Source organism: Panulirus ornatus, chromosome 15 (genome assembly GCF_036320965.1).
Source record: "Panulirus ornatus isolate Po-2019 chromosome 15, ASM3632096v1, whole genome shotgun sequence".
NCBI classification, from domain to species: Eukaryota; Metazoa; Arthropoda; class Malacostraca; order Decapoda; family Palinuridae; genus Panulirus; species Panulirus ornatus.
In genome coordinates, this window is record NC_092238.1 from 7,498,809 (window position 1) to 7,514,581 (window position 15,773).

At 43.6% G+C, this 15,773-nt stretch overlaps 1 protein-coding gene across 3 annotated transcripts in view; it reads right to left on the minus strand.

The window, feature by feature from the left end:
* LOC139753720 (neo-calmodulin-like) overlaps positions 1 to 15,773 on the minus strand; it is a 657,420-nt gene that overhangs the window by 164,828 nt on the left and 476,819 nt on the right. The window lies entirely within an intron of this gene.

Below are 15,773 nucleotides of genomic sequence, written 5' to 3' on the forward strand. Positions count from 1 at the left end.
CTTTATAAGTGAACTTTTCTGTACTTTACAAAGTTTACATCGACACTAGCAAGTCTTTGAGCTTCGCTTCTGATCGAAGTCGTAAATTGATACAGACACAAGAAACACGGAGGAGGGAGGAAGGGAAGTTGAACCTTATGATCATCTTCCGTGTCCAATGAACTTTATCGTAACGATTCCCATCTGTTGAATAACTTGAAGACAACTTACAAAGCAAACCTAAAGTCTGCTAAGTCACCATCGAGACCCTGAACTCACCTAAGGTCTGACAAGTCACCATCGAGACTGTGAACTCATCTAAGGTCTGACAAGTCACCATCGAGACCCTGAACTCCCCTAAAGTCTAATAAGTCACCATCGAGACTGTGAACTCATCTAAGGTCTGACAAGTCACCGTCGAGACCCTGAACTCGCCTGAAGTCCAACAAGTCACCATCGAGACCCTGAACTCACCTGAAGTCCGACAAGTCACCATCGAGACCCTGAACTCACCTGAAGTCCAACAAGTCACCATCGAGACCCTGAACTCGCCTGAAGTCCAACAAGTCACCATCGAGACCCTGAACTCACCTAAAGTCTAATAAGTCCAACAAGTCACCATCGAGACCTTGAACTCACCTGAAGTCCAATAAGTCACCATCGAGACGCCAAACTCACAGAAGACCTTTGAACTCAGAATTCAGATGAGTTCGAACGGAACGAAAACTCGTTATGGCCACTGGTGATCTCGAGGTTACCTAACCCTAACCTAAACCTCTGGATGTGGGGGTTTTAAGCAACCAACCCCAGTAGGGTTTCTTGTCCCCAATCACACCCACACTCTTAGGGGTTTACAGAGGTGTCACTCAGTTCCATCCTTCAAGCTGGGGTTTTGGCGTTCCTAACCTCAGCAGTAGTTGGTCTCCCTTTTCCTACGAGCCATTAACCTCACTGAGGCTGAGGTTTGGTGCCCATAACCCCATCGTTGAGAACAGTTATAACAATACTCCTTCCTTTTTTTCTCTATGGGGGTTGGGTCGCATTTCAACCCCGGACTTTGGTGAGTACCTATATACATCGAAGCTTATCTTTCTAAAAGCTTGAGGGAGGAGGGGTCTCTGGGTCTTCTTAACTAACCCCCCAACCCCCCAAACCTGTTACGACCCGTCACGTCAAACCTTCATTCAAGCTGGGGTTTGCACGTTCAAACCTTCATTCAAGCTGGGGTTTGCACGTCAAGCCTTCATTCAAGCTGGGGTTTGCACGTCAAGCCTTCATTCAAGCTGGGGTTTGCACGTCAAGCCTTCATTCAAGCTGGGGTTTGCACGTCAAGCCTTCATTCAAGCTGGGGTTTGGTGTCATTAATCTCGGGGTTGTTGAGTGAGGACACAATTAACCTTCTCTTGACCCTCAGCTTTGAGGAGGTACAGGGACCGTTATGGTCGGGAATCCAGATGATTAATAGTGGGCGAGCCACTCACAGCGACGTGTTCCATGTCTTTATCTTATCTTATGGTGGACGACCTGCTTATCTACCTGCCTACAGGCCATGTGTAGATATCGGACGACCCTGCAGGTCATGGGGTGGTGTCTCTGGACGACCTGTCTATCTACCTGTCCACAGGTCATGGGACGATACTTGACGACCTGTCTATCTACCTGTCCACAGGTACAGGGGTGATACGAGATGACCTGTTTATCTATCTACCTATCTACCAGTCTGCACATCATGGTGTGATACGGGACGACATATCTATCTACCTGGCTACAGGTAGACGATATTATCTCATCATCATTAGCGCCGCCTAGAAACCTACACAGGTAAACTCCCTTGAGACCACGACGAACACAATGTTCACCTCACCAACCCCACCAAATAAACCCCAACTCCCCACGTACGTTCTTCCCACAACCCCCCTCCAATAACACTGCGATACACACCCCCACCCACATACACCCACATATTAAGTCCCTCCGCCCACCCCATAATACACCCACATACACCCACATATCAAGTCCCTCCATCCACCTCATAATACACCTACATACACCCACACATTACGTCCCTCCACCCACCCCATAACACACCTACACCCCTCGAGCGTCTGACACTCACACCCACTCACCTAAGTGCGCGCGCGCTCCAAGCTCTTTCGCACGCACTGCATAAAACCTCTAATGCATCTCATCATCCAGTTCCAGCAGCTGAATTGTCCTCCTGATATACACTGGAGGCCAATGTTCCAACTCTTCTTTATTGACTCGGTATCGCCCAGGGTCCCATCTTCAACCCCCCATCCCACCCAGGACTAATTCGAGGTCGACCGCTGTTAAGACAAAATTGGGACGTTGTCTCTTTCCGGGTTATCTCCAGGCACCGAATACATCTCGACCTAGCATCCGTAAATTAGCATAATCAGATTTCGATCAGTAATCGTAATTTAACTTGTCTCCTTCAATGGTCTTTCCTCCTATCTCCTTGCTTAATAGTTCCTCACCTGCTGTCTCCCTGCCTAATTGTCTCTCGTAATGTCTCCCTGCTTAAATGTCTCTCGTACTGTCGTCTCCCTGCTTAATGAGTCCACTCCTACTGTCTCTCTGCTTGATGGTTCCTCTCCTGCTGTCTCCCTGCTTAAATGTCTCTCGTAATGTCTCCCTGCTTAAGAGTCTCTCGTACAGTCTCCCTGCTTAATGAGTCCTCTCCTGCTGTCTCCCTGATTAAACGTCTCTCCTACCGTCTCCCTTTTTATTGTCTCTCTTCTCTATAGCCTCCAACCCTCAAGCGTCTCCTCCCACGTTGGTCCAGCAATAGCTCCCAGTTGGACCCTCTCCCCTCCCCCCCAAACTATCTCCCTGCCTGACGTTCTCTCCCCACAGAGTGTTCTCTCTCTCCCCGGGGGTCTCGCTGCCAGCTTCCGCTATCGGATTTCTGAGAACTTCGTCCAGAAAACAAAGAAGTCGAAACACCTCTGGTTTCAGCATACATTTCCCTGTGTCTCTCTCTTCCCCTGGGTCCTCCACTAAAACACAAGTGCCCTTCTCCCTTCCCAGCACATCTCTCCCTTCCTCTTCCTCTTCTTCTTATTCTCTTCCTCTTCCTCCTCTTCCTCCGTAAGAGACACTCTGCATTACAAGGCAGATTGTCTTCCTTCACACAAAATGAAAATACCTCCACCGTCCAGGGCATCATCTACGAAACACTTACCTAATTTGAAACAATTAAACATTTTGGTTCTCTTACGTGAGTCGCTCTCTCTCTCTCTCTCTCTCTCTCTCTCTCTCTCTCTCTCTCTCTCTCTCTCTCTCTCCCTCCAGCCTCTCTTGGCCCTCCTCTTCCCGGGCCAATCTTATCTCCCTAATCCCTACCTGACCTTTAAATACCATGTCTGCTGGAATGGGCGGGTCGATACTGTGGCCAACGAATTATCTTTACGCAGTTGCCCTGAACGGGAGGTAGGAAGGCCCCCCCCCCGCCCCCCCTCAACGCCATACAACGCTCTGACCCGTTGGCTTACGACGCAACGCGTCATGATGCACTGTCACGCCTCCTGCCTCATGGTGTCATACATGCGAAATCGGGGGGAAGGGGGGTCGTCTTGTAACTGCTCCAGTGTCGTATACATGAAATGGTCCGTGTTTGCATGCGAGTGCCAGAGTTTTGTGTGTCATACGTGACTGTGTCTAGTGTCATATTGTATGATATGGGGTGTCATGTTGTGTGTCGCGTGACTGCTTAGTGTCGCAGACATGGCACTGTGTGTGTGTCATGCGATTCCTTAGTGTCATATACATGAAATACCATGTGTCATCTGACTGTCATTAACCGTATATTATGTATGACACGTATCCTCTGTCCTGTACAATTAAGAAGTAGGAACTGTGTCATTTGGTGTTATGTGTCTTGAGTCATGAGGTATGTGTCATGGCATGTATCCTTTTCTATGAAGGGTGTCAAGTAATATATGTCATGTGGTGTTATTCGTTCCGTGTCATGTGTGCAATGGTATGTCATGTGTCATTTGAAATGTCGCATGACAAATATGATATCCACATCTTTGAAACGTGATACATAAAATGGAAATGAGTCATGTGTCATGCCTTATGTGTCCCATGTTCTGTGTCATGTGTCATGTATGAATGACACATGCCGTCCTCTATCATACACTGACTTGGGATGTGTTACTTTAATGACACACTGTAGGCTCTCCTGTTACAAAGGTGTTACGTGTCATTGTCGCACCCGTTACACTTGTTTTATGTAACACGCTGTAAACACTGATCCATGTGTCGTGTGGTGATGTGTCATACTGTATCATGTGTTACGTCACGTGTTTGGCCTGTCATTAGTTGTTTTATGTGTCTTGCGTCATCCTGTGCTTCTTGTAACACTTGTGTTTTGTACCATGTGTTACGGTGTCACGGTACTAAGTCACGTTACATGTTAGTGTCATGTGTTACGGTGTCTCCCACTGCAGTGCCATGTGTTAACTGTGTCACACATTACACACAGCTAAGTCTAGATTCATTTTGTCCTACTGTGCAGCGTTCCCTTGCATCATCCAGACTAAGTGCGTTAGCTGGAGTGAGTAACCAAATGAGTGTGTGCGTCAGCAGGAGTAAAAGTGCGAGAGTCTGCGGGTGTACCAGAGTGTGTGAAATGTAGAGCGCGTCAGCAAGGGCGTGTGTGTGTGTGTGTGTGTGTGTGTGTGTGTGTGTGTGTGTGTGTGTGTGTGTGACTCGATCTAAGGAGGACTGATCAAGTGTGTTGACGTAAGAGGGTCAAGTGCGTATAGCCCAAAGGGGGTCAAGTGCGTACAGTCCAAGGGGATCGAGTGCGTACTGTCCAAAAGAGGTCAAGTCCTTACAGTCAAAAATGGAGTCGAGTGCGTAAGTCCAGATGCACTCAAGTGCGTGTCGTTCACGGGGATAAAGTGCGTGCGGCCTGAGGATGTCAAGTGCGAGCGGTCCAAAGGGGGTCAAGTGGCTGGAGCCTTTGTGTCAACTTGGCACGTCCCTCAAGAAGCTCACGGACCTTCTTCATCTGTCTGTCTGACTGTGTCCACATCTCTCTCTCTCTCTCTCTCTCTCTCTCTCTCTCTCTCTCTCTCTCTCTCTCTCTCTCTCTCTCTCTCTTCTCTTTGTATACAACTTCGAAGACGTACATTCCCTTTGGTCTGTCAAGCTGTGTTCGAGAGAGAGAAAACAAAAACATAAGACATCACAAGCAATGTTCAATCGTCCATGAAAGGGGGAAAACAACCAAAGAATTTGTGATATAAGGTAGACCTATCATGACACAATAACATTCTGGACAGATACGAAATTATGAAGCGAGAATACGAGCTTATGAAGCGAGAATACGAGCTTATGAAGCGAGAATACGAGCTTATGAAGCGAGAATACGAGCTCATGAAGCGAGAATACGAGCTTATGAAGCGAGAATACGAACTTATGAAGCGAGAATACGAGCTTATGAAGCGAGAATACGAGCTCATGAAGCGAGAATACGAGCTTATGAAGCGAGAATACGAACTTATGAAGCGAGAATACGAGCTTATGAAGCGAGAATACGAGCTTATGAAGCGAGAATACGAGCTTATGAAGCGAGAATACGAGCTTATGAAGCGAGAATCATAAATACTATCATCATTAGGTACGTGGTAATGATGTTCACTCCCCTGGCGCATGGTGGACAACACACACAAGTCAGCCACTTCCCACACACTTGCAAAAGCTGTGGTTAGGAAAGAAAGAAAGAAAAAACGAAAGAAAAAAAAGAAATGAAAGAAGGAACAGGGGATTATACAGTGCAAAGGGGAGGCTACCTACGAATGTAAGACAGTGTGAGAAAAATTCACAAAACTGAAGCAATCTGACACACACACACACACACACACACACACACACACACACACACACACACACACACACTCGAGGATTTACCCACACACACACACACACACACACACACACACACACACACCCTGAACCAGCTCTCATGACGGCATCTCTATGACCTTGAAAAAAAATGTATATTACACACACACATATGAATATATGTGGCCCCACATACCAGCTGAAAAAAAAATGTATATACACACACATTACGTAAGTGATTTAGTTATATAACAGTGAGAATTAAGGATATCCTTCTGTAATCTAGATTGAGTATGGAACGCCAGGCAAGTCTTGCTATAGAGTTAGACGAATATAGAAACGCTCGCCATCGACGTCTTCCCAGAAGTGGCCTCGGCGAACTGTCTCAACGTGTGGTAGTCACGGAGGGCGACGGTCCAGTCAAATCCTTTCCCCCCCTCCCGCTAAGCTGGGCTTTTAAGGCGAGCTTCGTACCTTCGCTAAATCGTGGCCACCATCTAGAAAGGTCCTTACACCCAACCAGGTCTTCACCGCGGCCTTAACTGCGGCCTTCACTGCGGCCTTCACTGCGGCCCTCACTGCAGCCTTCGCTGTAGCCCTCACTGCAGCCCTCACTGCGACCCTCACTGCACCCTTCACTGCGGCCCTCACTGCGGCCCTTATTGCAGCCCTCGCTACAGCCTCTCACTGCAGCCCTCAAGCACACTATTTCCACCACAGTGGCCCATTGGCAACACTGTGGTTGTGTGGTTCACGGGTCCACTACATCTCGATTTCATGGCCTTCACTCCCAGCTACAAACAATGGCCTCATGGCCCCTCACACCCCGCTAATATAAAACCTCATAACCCCCTCACACTCACAACGTCTCCCCCAATCACCACAGTGGTCATGTCGACTCGCTATGTCCCCGTCATGTTATCCCGTCCACTGGAATGATAGGCAGGTGACAGGAGGGTGACGTGGTGGGGAGGGGCCCGAGCCTCACCAGCAATACCACAGTCAGCGCTGCCGACAGTATTGACAGGCGCCACTCATCCTTGGGCCAGATTAGCCAGTCACTTGAACCCTCGTCCTCAGCTGAGAAATGTTTACCGTTGTGTAATTACCTGCTTGTACAGCGCGAAGGGGGGAGGGAGAAGGGGGGGGAAGGTACACTCGTGGCACACCCTCCCTCCTCTCTCTCTCTCTCTCTCCCCCCCGAACCTCTTGAATTCTATTATCATACAACTTTTTCAAAGCTTTTTTTTTTTTTTTACGCTGCAAACATTTATAATGTTCTCACTCAGTTTTTCTCCCCCCAACTCATTCACTACTCTTAAACTTGAATAATAAACATTCATCTTTTCTAACAAGATTCTTGGTTCTTGCTACAGCCTCTGGGTGTTGTATCTCTGCATTCCTCCAGGCACTGTCTACGTACATCATCAAATAAGTTTAATAACTTAAACACTGTGAGCCAAGCATCTCTCACTCTTACCTCTTCCACGTGGGACAAAGTCAGGACTTCTAACCTCTCACTGTAACTCAGTCCTCTTCTGTTACCCACCTTCGGAGCTTCCCTTAAAAGGTCTCTGCACCTCAGTGGAGCGAGCGAACCTAAAAAGCATATTCGAGCTTCTGGTCTAATAAAAGATGTGACCAGTTTGTTGAATATTTCTGCCATCTGACGGGAGACACTGGATTTCTCTGGTCAGGACGTATGATTTCTCTGTCCTCCATAGGTAGGGTTCTGGCGAGAGGTTAAGGGCAATCTCGACTCCTATGTCCCTCTCACACATATGGTTCAGTTCATTTGCTCCGAGGTAACATCAGTATCATGGTAGTTTTCCAATACGTGCCATCCTTATTAGTTTGTCTTCACTCGTTTTGAGTATCATCAACTATGTATCAGAACACCTTTTGAGTTTGCCTTGTAAACTGGTGCAATTCTCGTCATTTTTTTTCTACTTCCCTTTTGGCCTTTGAATTATCCACAAACATTCAATGATGAGTAAATATCCTTCTGACAAATCATTTACAGTGATTAAGAATAGCAGTGGTCCCAGAACAGAGCCTTGCGGCACGCCACTGATGAACCCAGCCAATTTCGAGATCGCTCCTCCATGTGTCATTTGTTTCACACCAGTAAGGTAATTTTCAATTCATCGAAGGAGTGTGTCCCTTATTATTCTTGCCTGAAGATTCAGTTCATCTACCAACACCCTTAGTGGTATGGTCAATATATATTAAAAGTATATATGTTTTTATAAGAGAGTAAGTGAAACGTGGCCATCTGTCTCCGTAGACTTCAAAACCGAGTTCCGTGGTGGCTATTTCCAACTGTTCAGAAACACTCAACCCACCTATCCTTATGCCTGAAATGGAACTCACATTCTCCTACAAAGCGACGGGGGTTAGTTAAGCATGACTTCTTCTATATGAAGCTATGTTAGCAAGTAGTAATCCCATTTTCTTCCTGATTATCATATCCAGTACTTTACAGACCCCACTCGTCAGACATATTAGCCTTTCTTAAAGATAGGTACAGAATTGCCCCTCGTTTCCACTCTCATAATACTCTTGCTCCAGCAACATGTTCACTATTTCAACTTGTCTGTCAAGCGTATGTATATAATTCTTCAGCACATGTAAACATTTTCATCAGGACCATGAGCCTCTCAGTAATCTGCTTATGTCTTTTCTCTGAACTTGAATGCTTTTCAATACCTCCTCCTCACTTCATTTTATAAGTGTTAGGGCTATAGAGTCTTCCACTGCGAAAACACTTTCGAACTTGTCATATTCTGCTCCTTATTCATCTTTACATCATCGTCTTGAACCCTTTCCTCTGAAAACCTCAGCCCGATTAGCTACCCTTTTTAACAGACATTATAAGACAGATGAATTTATAGAAAATTTGTGTAGTGCCTCTTCCCTTGTCGACACTATTCTTTACGAAGCTTCTCTGCTCTTCCACTCGTATCCAGCAATATTCACTTCTTTACTTATATATTTCAAAGGATGGATGGCTATAGAGCCGACTTCATCCCCTCAGCAGTACATTCCTAACCTCTTTCACACAATCACATCATTTATAGAGTCATCTCCTTTTTTCTTAATGCCATCAGTCAGCATTCGATACCAAAGGCACCCATGTTCCAAATCCTTCACCTTAAGCTTCACACAACACTTCATAACAATGACTAACATCATGGCAGCAGAACCCCATTTCCCCGATGTACGTTCCTCTAGGAATTCTGTAGCACTGTGTAGTTTTCGCGATCATATCTCTTCTCTTAGTCTGGATTCCTTTCTGTTCCTCCTACCTCTGATTCTGGTGCCCCCCAGTGACACAGTGGTACAGGAAAGTTTAATGTATACTGTCTTCGAGCTCGTGTTTCCATAACCCTCTGTCTTCAGGGGAATCTAAAGTCTCCCAGTCTCTATCATTCAAATCCTCCATCATGAGAATAATGCCATCTGATCTCTGCATGTCTCACTGCTTCATACGCCATCCTGAATGTTCCCTCACTGTCATCTTCGTAGATTTATTCTGGTTTCATAGAATTCTTTCAAGGATTATGACTTATCATTAATGTAATTCCTTCCTTCAGTGACTCCCCCTCAAAATGTAATTTGCACCGGTCATTTCGCAGTATTTCCTATACATATGGTCGTCTCTTACTATAAGGGCCAGTTCCCCTTCCTACTTCCTCCTCTCTTTCCCTCCTTGCTGTCATAAATCCCTCTGGACAGATTGGGTCAGATCCCATCTCCTACCTCAAGTTGTGTCTCCAACACTCCCAACATCAGGTTTATGGCTTTCTCGAGCTCCAGCTCTCCCTTTTTTTTTTCATTCACAACTCGACTCATTGTGTTTATGAGCATTACTATCAATCTATTACTGCCATCACTAAACATTTCTGACCTCTCTATGGGTACCGACGGGGTTGCTCTGTCTGTCTTGTATTCTGGATGTATTTCTTCACTTCCCTGTCTCTCTTTCTATCCTCTGTCTCTCGCCTCTGATGAATGCCCGACTGAATTCCTCCGCGTCTGCAGGTTTTCGCAGCCTGATTTCATACCTCCTGGCTAATTAAGGGCATAATGAGCGTAATTATTACTGGCTGGTCCCCCTTATGTCGTGTGTGTGTGTGTGTGTGTGTGTGTGTGTGTGTGTGTGTGTGTGTGTGTGTGTGTCAAAGGTCATATATCCAATATTTTCAAGGCTTCATAAGAACCATCAGATACACAAAGAGAGAATGGACCAGTCGAAGGCGCTTACAAGTCCCATCAGGAACTGGTCGAGGGCACGACCAAAGCCACGGTTTAACATACCGACACCTGGTCGACTGAAGCGTTCAGAAACTACGACCGTGGTTGTGGACGTCAAATCTCTGGACGACCCTGATCTAGGTGACCCTAAACGTCGTGACCCGGTAACAAGACGGCCCTGATATAAGTAGCCTGAGCACCAGACGACCCTGACCTAAGTGGCCTGGGGATTAGACGACCCTAAGCGTCGTGACCCGGTCGTCACACGACCCTAATCCAGGTAGTCTCCTCACCAGACGACCCCTGAGCGTGGTGACTTGGACGCGCCCGTGTCTCAAGCCACCACATTGCATCAGTGTCTCGCAGTACAATATACCCCACCAGGGACGCCACCAGCGTGAGGTGAGGGAAGGGAGGGAAGGTCATGGAGTGAGGCGGTAGGAGGAGGAGGAGCCATCATCATTCCACGATGATACACTGCTTGGACCTGCCCACGCTCAGGTGTGCCCAGGAAGGGGAGGTGGTTCAGCACAGGTGAATGACCTCCCTCCAGCCTGTACTTGTCCACACGAGTCGATGAGGAGAAAGTAACTATGTCGTGTAACATGCCCTCACTCCCCCATGACCATTGCCCATACACAAGTAAGTCGCTGGATTATCAAGTACCTGACATTCCTCACATATACTTCCCCTGAGGGAACAGATAAGGCAATGACTATGTAGGGGTCAGCGAACTCCTTCCATACGACCACTCCCCACACAAGGGTGGATGGGAATTGGTATGGGCAAATGACACGCACCAGTTGATAAGGGGGAAGGGATGATGACTTCCCCTTAAAAAAAATGCCGAATGCGCATGAACCTTTTCCCAGATGATATGTATATATTTTTTTCCTCACAATTTCGCCCTTGGAAAAGTCCACCCTTTGATCCCATACGTCACCCATCGGCATGGCAAAGGTAAAAGTGAGAGAAAAAAAGAGAACAAAAAATATAGTCCATCGTACAAACGCTTCATGTTTGACTCTCTGGAATATGGAAAAGACATTCTGTTTCCATCATATGGCACAGGGGCTGTGATCCGACCCTTGACCACGGCAGACACTAAAATGCATTTCCCCTTTACCATGAAACATTATCATCAAAAATGCTCAAGAAGAAGTTAAGTTTAAAAGAGCAGCTTTGAGATCATCGTCGGTAAACAATAATCATCGTCAGTCAAGAGTAATCATCGTCAACAAACAATAATTATCATCAGCAAGCAATAATCATCGTCAATAATTATCATCGCCAATAAACAATAATTACCATTAACAAGCAATAATCATCGTCAACAAACAATAATTACCATTAACAAACAATAATCATCGTCAATAAACAATAATTATCATCGCCAATAAACAATAATTACCATTAACAAGCAATAATCATCGTCAACAAACAATAATTACCATTAACAAACAATAATCATCGTCAATAAACAATAATTATCATCGCCAGTAAACAATAATCATCGTCAACAAACAATAATTATCATCGCCAGTAAACAATAATCATCGTCAACAAACAATAATTATCATCGCCAGTAAACAATAATCATCGTCAATCAACAATAATTATCATCGCCAGTAAACAATAATCATCGTCAACAATAATCATCGTCAATAATTATCATCGCCAATAAACAATAATTACCATTAACAAGCAATAATCATCGTCAACAAACAATAATTACCATTAACAAACAATAATCATCGTCAACAAACAATAATTACCATTAACAAGCAATAATCATCGTCAATAATCAATAATTATCATCGCCAGTAAACAATAATCATCGTCAATAATTATCATCGCCAGTAAACAATAATCATCGTCAATAAACAATAATTACCATTAACAAGCAATAATCATCGTCAACAAACAATAATTATCATTAACAAACAATAATCATCGTCAATCAACAATAATCATCATCGCCAGTAAACAATAATCATCGTCAACAAACAATAATTACCATTAACAAGCAATAATCATCGTCAACAAACAATAATTACCATTAACAAGCAATAATCATCGTCAATAAACAATAATTACCATTAACAAGCAATAATCATCGTCAACAAACAATAATTACCATTAACAAGCAATAATCATCGTCAATAATTATCATCGCCAGTAAACAATAATCATCGTCAATAATTATCATCGCAATAAACAATAATTATCATTAACAAACAATAATCATCGTCAATAATTATCATCGCCAGTAAACAATAATCATCGTCAATAAACAATAATTATCATTAACAAACAATAATCATCGTCAACAAACAATAATTATCATCGCCAGTAAACAATAATCATCGTCAATAATTATCATCGCCAATAAACAATAATTATCATCAGCAAGCAATAATCATCGTCAATAATTATCATCGCCAGTAAACAATAATCATCGTCAATAATTATCATCGCCAGTAAACAATAATCATCGTCAATAATTATCATCGCCAGTAAACAATAATCATCGTCAATAATTATCATCGCCAATAAACAATAATTATCATCAGCAAGCAATAATCATCGTCAACAAACAATAATTATCATCGCCAGTAAACAATAATCATCGTCAACAAACAATAATTATCATCGCCAATAAACAATAATTACCATTAACAAGCAATAATCATCGTCAATAATTATCATCGCCAGTAAACAATAATCATCGTCAATAAACAATAATTACCATTAACAAGCAATAATCATCGTCAACAAACAATAATTATCATCGCCAATAAACAATAATTATCATCGCCAGTAAACAATAATCATCGTCAATAATTATCATCGCCAATAAACAATAATTACCATTAACAAGCAATAATCATCGTCAATAAACAATAATTATCATCGCCAGTAAACAATAATCATCGTCAATAAACAATAATTATCATCGCCAGTAAACAATAATCATCGTCAATAATTATCATCGCCAATAAACAATAATTATCATCGCCAGTAAACAATAATCATCGTCAATAATTATCATCGCCAGTAAACAATAATCATCGTCAATAAACAATAATTATCATTAACAAACAATAATCATCGTCAATAATTATCATCGCCAGTAAACAATAATCATCGTCAATAATTATCATCGCCAGTAAACAATAATCATCGTCAATAATTATCATCGCCAATAAACAATAATTACCATTAACAAACAATAATCATCGTCAATAATTATCATCGCCAATAAACAATAATTACCATTAACAAGCAATAATCATCGTCAATAATTATCATCGCCAGTAAACAATAATCATCGTCAACAAACAATAATTATCATCGCAATAAACAATAATTACCATTAACAAGCAATAATCATCGTCAACAAACAATAATTACCATTAACAAGCAATAATCATCGTCAATAATTATCATCGCCAGTAAACAATAATCATCGTCAATAATTATCATCGCCAGTAAACAATAATCATCGTCAATAATTATCATCGCCAGTAAACAATAATCATCGTCAATAATTATCATCGCCAATAAACAATAATTATCATCGCCAATAAACAATAATTACCATTAACAAGCAATAATCATCGTCAATAATTATCATCGCCAGTAAACAATAATCATCGTCAATAATTATCATCGCCAGTAAACAATAATCATCGTCAACAAACAATAATTATCATCGCCAGTAAACAATAATCATCGTCAATAAACAATAATTATCATCGCCAGTAAACAATAATCATCGTCAACAAACAATAATTATCATCGCCAATAAACAATAATTATCATCGCCAATAAACAATAATTATCATCGCCAGTAAACAATAATCATCGTCAATAATTATCATCGCCAGTAAACAATAATCATCGTTGCTGAAGCTAATAAAAGCGACATCACTGAGGCCAAAGCGATGATGTCGGGCTACGACGATGTCAGACAGGCTCATAAGGTGACGTCAAAGGCTTGAGACGTCGTGACAGTGGCGAAGGCGATGTCACTAAGGTGTCTGATGTGACACCACCGTGGCTAAGGCGACCTCACTAAGGGCGAGTAAACAAGGCTCAGGAGACATCACGCCGGTTAGAATGATGTCAGTCAAGATCAGCGTCTATCATGCCTCACCCAGGATACACAATGGACGCGTCCATAAATCATGAGCTATACAATGAATGACTGTGCATGACGCATGACACGAAATCTCGAGTCACTGGCCGTCATTCATAAGCCAACACCTGTTACGCCCTTGATCATTCAAACGTGGAGAGCCGAGCGGGTGTTACCAAAAACGCGGGTTTCCGTTACGTCCCCGCCACAACACATATGACTCTGAACCATCCATCGTAACACAAGCGTTACCAGAGGTCGGATATGTTACATTCGCGTGACCCACTAGAACGATTCTGGGCCATCGTAACGCAAGGGTCGTATCAGTCACGATCGCGTGACCTAAATGAACGATTTTGAGCCATCGTAACGCAAGGGTCGGATCTGTTACGATCGCGTGACCTATAAGAATGACTTTGAACCATCGTAACGTAAAAGTCGGATTTGTTACACTCGCATGACCGTCTGACTCGGAACCATCGCAGTGTAGGTGTTACGAGCAGTGGGATCTGTTACGTTCATCCATGAACCTATGACTCTAAACCATCATAACACAGGATCAAAGAAGTTAACCGGGAATTTCTACTGACCTAAAGAATGTGTGTGTGTGTGTGTGTGTGTGTGTGTGTGTGTGTGTGTGTGTGTGTGTGTGTGGAGGGGCAAATTTCGAACCACCACAATTGATTCACACTGATCGTTCCACTTTTGCTGTAATCTGTCGTCCACTTGGTCTGAAATCTTTCACGTTCATTCCTCACAGACGTGTGTCTGAAAATGAAGGTCTGTTTTCATGATCTATTCCTTCCCCTCCTGATTATAATCTGAAGTGATAGTCATTTATCTATCGATGGTCCTTTTCTTGCTAATTCCCGTAACTGATGGGGTGGACTTATATGAAGTTCAGGAAGGGTGATTTACAATGTCTGGCAAAAGTAGGCTTCAGCGACAGACGCAGACTTCAGGGCTAGACGTAGACTTCAGCGACGGACGCAGACTTCAGGGCTAGACGTAAGACTTCAGGGATCAGACGTAAGCTTCAGACGGAGACTTCAGGGTCAGATGTAGACCCAAGGTCAAACGTAAACTTCAGGGACAAGAGACTTCAGGGTCAAACCATGACTTCAGGGTAAGATCCTGGATCGGGGTCAAAAGTAGACTCGAACCTAATCTTTATGAGCCATTTGTCGTAAGGGGACTGTCGCTGCTGTAGGCTCTTACGATCATCCATTCTCCACTACGATCGACGTAAGAAACAAGTCTATCAAATCCATCTGCCGAAGTGCCTGCCAGGGACACGAGCCGACGGAGGCGCGGATCCGTTCTCGCGTCCAAAAGTAAGAGATCTCAAATCGTAGTTTTTCTTTTCATCAAAATGGGAAGGATTCCTATCATGACCCTGTGACATTTAAAATCGCCTTTTGGTCGTGACGCATGACGTGTTTATATCACACACACACACACACACAGCTCGAAGCCTTCCATCCTTTGCATGTGGCTTTGCAAGGCAGCTCGTGATGAA